A 3647-nucleotide genomic window follows, 5' to 3' on the forward strand; every position below is an offset into this window, starting at 1 on the left:
CGGGGAGAGGCGGACACCGCCCGGGACTCCCCGCCGGTACCGGCAGGGCCGCAAGCCCAGACCGCGCGCCCGCGAGGCCCGGCCTCGCCCCATCCCACCTCCCGGCCCCGCCTCACCGCCCCCGAGCTCCGCACACGCCGCAGGAGAAGCCCCGGGGCCCCAGCCCCGCGAACCGAGCGGCGGGTCCCGCCCAGCGCCCCCGCTCCAGTACCAGCGTCCGCTACGATCGGGGCCGGCGCGGTTCTGGCGGCGGAAGAGGCGGCGCGTGCGCGGGGCGGGGCGCGGGGGCGGGAGGGGCGGGGCCGCAGTGCGCGTGCGCGGGGCGGGGCCTGTCCCAGGTGCGAGCGGGCGGGGCCGCAGGGCGCGTGCGCGGGGTGGGGCCTGCCCCAGGTGCGAGCGGGCGGGGCCGCAGGGCGCCTGCGTGGGGCGGGGCCTGTGCCAGGTGCGAGCGGGCGGGGCCGCAGGGCGCCTGCGCGGGGTCCGGCCCAGGTGCGCGGGGCGAGTGGGCGGGTGCCGGGGCGCGTGCGCGGGGCGGGACCGAGCAGATTTGAGCCCCCGCGGCCGCCGTCCCCCTCCATTTGCTCGTTCTCTGCCGGGGGCGCCGCCCGCCGTCCCGGGGCGGCAGCGGCCGGGCCGGGCTCCCCCGGCGGGGCCCAGGTGAGGCTTGGGGGGGCTCGGCCCGGAGCGGCCGGCGGGGACCGGGCTGCGGCGGGGAAGGGGCCGCGGTACCGCTCGGGGCCGCAGCCCTGGGGCGGGGGGCGGCGGGTGCGGAAGCGGTGGTGGGCGGGCGGCCGCGCTGTGCCGGTGGCTCCGCGGAGGAGCCGTCGGGGCGCCGGGGAATAAAGCCCGGAGGGCCGGAGCCCGGCGCCCCCCTCGTCCCCCGCGCTCGGCCGCGCTCCCCCGGGGCCGGGCCCGCTCGGCGGGTCCCCCCGGCCAGTTCCCAAGCACCGCCCGACACCGCCGGGGCTCCCGGGCCCGTCCCGACATCACACGTGGGGCTGGGGGGTGGGTTGGGGGCCTGGAGCCCAGCTCCCGGGGCCGGGGCTCGGCCGGTCCGTTTGGCAGCCCTGAGAAGGGAGCCCGGGCCCCGTGTCCCTGGGGCCGGGGCCGAGAGGGAGTCCTGTGCCTTCGGGCCCAGAAACGGAGCCCCCGTCGGCTGTTTCTGGGCTCGGGGCCCGGGGCTGGAGGGGGGCTGGGGTGGCCGTGGCTGCGGGTGGGGGGAGGCGGGAGGGTGCTGGGCTGTGGGGCTGGGAGGGGGTGGGCAGGGTGCGTGGGCCCCCGCCGGAGGTGGGGGTCCGGTCGCGTTGGTCCCCAAAGTGAGGGAGGCTGGCATGCACCAGGCCGAATTAAACGTCTGAGATAGTCTCTGGGCGAAAAGGCACTTTTCACACCCTCTGCCTTCGTCCAACTCTTTATTCAAGGTACACACGTAATAAACACCGAACACAAACCACTGACTCAACGCGCGCGCAGTTATGACAGGTCATATTCATATCCAAGAGGTGACAGTGATTGATTTACGGCCTGGCCAAAAGCCAGGATCACTGGACCAAGCACGAGCTCTACTGGGCTGGAGCTGGAGGCACAGACACCCCGGAACTGGGAATCAGTTGGAGTGAAGCTGAGGCACCAAATGGAGCTGGAGACCAACTGCACTGGAGAGGAGACGAGCTGGAACCGAAACTGAACTGGAGCTGGACCTGAAACAAACAGAGGTAGAAACAATTAGGTTAAGCTGCAAAAGAGCTGGAGCCATAAACAACCTGGAAGAGAAAGAAAAATGGGCAAAACCAACCTACCTGAAGCTGCAAACGAGCTGGAACCACAACCAACTGGAGCTGAAATGATCAAGAGTCATCCATGGGCTGGAGCTGCAAACGAGCTGGGCCTGAGATGGGAACCACAAATGAGCTGGGGCCAGAACTGAACTGGAGCCGTCCAGGAGCTGGACCTGAAACAAATGGGTGCAGAAACAATGAGCTGGAGCCATAAATGAGCTGGACCACAAACAGAACAGGGGCAGAAGCAACCTACCTGGAGCTGCAAACGAGCTGGAGCCATAAATGAGCTGGACCACAAACAGAACAGGGGCAGAAACAACCTACCTGGAGCTGCAAAAGAGCCAGAGCCATCCATGGGCTGGAGCTGCAAACGAGCTGGTCCTGGGACAGAACCTCAAATGAGCTGGGGCCAGAACTGAACTGGAGCTGTCCAGGAGCTGGACCTGAAAAAAACAAAGACAGAAGCAATGAGGTGGAGCTGCAAATGAGCTGGGCCAGAAACAATCAAGGTGAAGCTGCTGCAAATGAGCTAGAGGTGTCCAAGAGCTGCAGCCAAAACTGAACGGGAGCCATCCACAAGCTGGACCTGAAAAAAACTGGGGCAGAAACGACCTGAAGCTACAAACGAGCTGGAGCCAAAACTGACCCAGAGCTGTCCAGGAAACCAACAGAGCCCAAACCAACACTAAAACAACCACCCAAACCCAAACAACCGACCTGTGGCTGTGCAGTCCGGGCAGGCAGAGCTGGGCAGGCGCAGGCAGGGCTGAAAAATGAGCTGGGCCAGGAACAATGAAGGTGAAGCTGCAAATGAGCTGGAGCCAGAACCAGCTGGAGCCGTCCACAAACAGGAGCTGAAACTGTCCAGAGCCATCCAGGAGCTGGAGGTGTCCAAGAGCTGGACCTGAAAAAAAACAGGTAGAAACAATGAGCTGAAGCTGCAAACGAGACACAGCCATCCACAAACGGGACCAGAAACAAGAATGGGGGCAGAAACAACCAACCTGAAGCTACAAATGAGCTGGACGAGCTGGAGCCATCTACAAACAGGAGCTGAAACTAGCCAGAGCCATCCAGGAGCTGGAGGTGTCCAAGAGCTGCAGCCAAAACTGCACTGGAGCCATCCAGGAGCTGGACCTGAAAAAAACAGGGGCAGAAACAATGAGCTGGAACTGCAAACAAGCTGGGCCAGAAACAATCAAGGTGGAGTTGCAAATGAGCTAGAGGTGTCCAAGAGCTGGAGCCATCCACAAGCTGGACCTGAAAAAAACTGGGGCAGAAACAACCAACCTGAAGCTACAAACGAGCTGGAGCCAAAACTGACCTGGAGCTGTCCAGGAAACCAACAGGAGCCCGAACCAACACTAAAACAACCACCCACACCCAAGCAGGGGCCCAAACAACCGACCTGTGGCTGTGCAGTCCGGGCAGGCAGAGCTGGGCAGGCGCAGGCAGGGCTGAAAAATGAGCTGGGCCAGGAACAATGAAGGTGAAGCTGCAAATGAGCTGGAGCCAGAACCAGCTGGAGCCATCCACAAACAGGAGCTGAAACTGTCCAGAGCCGTCCAGGATCTGGACCTGAAAAAAACAGGGGCAGAAACCATGAGCTGAAGCTGCAAACAAGGTGGAACAGAAACAAAAGAGGGACAGAGACAAACAACTTGAAGCTGCAAACAAGGTGGAGCTGAAACGAGCCAGAGTCATCCGTGGGCTGGAGCTGCAAACACGCTGGAGCTCTCCATGAGCTGGACCTGAAACAGGAGCCACAAATGAGCTGGAGCCAAAACTGAACCGGAGCCGTCCAGGAGCTGGACCTGAAACAAATGGGAGGCCAAACCAACAAACCAACCAAATAAACAAAACCAA

General features: G+C 63.3%; 2 long non-coding RNA genes across 2 annotated transcripts; both read right to left on the reverse strand.

Moving 5' to 3' along the window:
- Nucleotides 1-1398: 1398 nt before the first annotated feature.
- On the reverse strand, nt 1399-2210 carry LOC129206279 (uncharacterized). The gene is made up of 3 exons (XR_008577079.1): nt 2106-2210; nt 1800-1951; nt 1399-1700 (listed from the first exon to the last, which is right to left on the reverse strand). It is a non-coding gene; the product is annotated as an uncharacterized LOC129206279 (long non-coding RNA).
- Nucleotides 2211-2459: 249 nt separating this feature from the next.
- On the reverse strand, nt 2460-3255 carry LOC129206280 (uncharacterized). Its single transcript, XR_008577080.1, has 3 exons — nt 3190-3255; nt 2786-2918; nt 2460-2685 (listed from the first exon to the last, which is right to left on the reverse strand). It is a non-coding gene; the product is annotated as an uncharacterized LOC129206280 (long non-coding RNA).
- Between the last annotated feature and the right edge of the window lie 392 nt (nt 3256-3647).

The sequence above is a fragment of the Grus americana genome, chromosome 4 (genome assembly GCF_028858705.1).
Source record: "Grus americana isolate bGruAme1 chromosome 4, bGruAme1.mat, whole genome shotgun sequence".
NCBI classification, from domain to species: Eukaryota; Metazoa; Chordata; class Aves; order Gruiformes; family Gruidae; genus Grus; species Grus americana.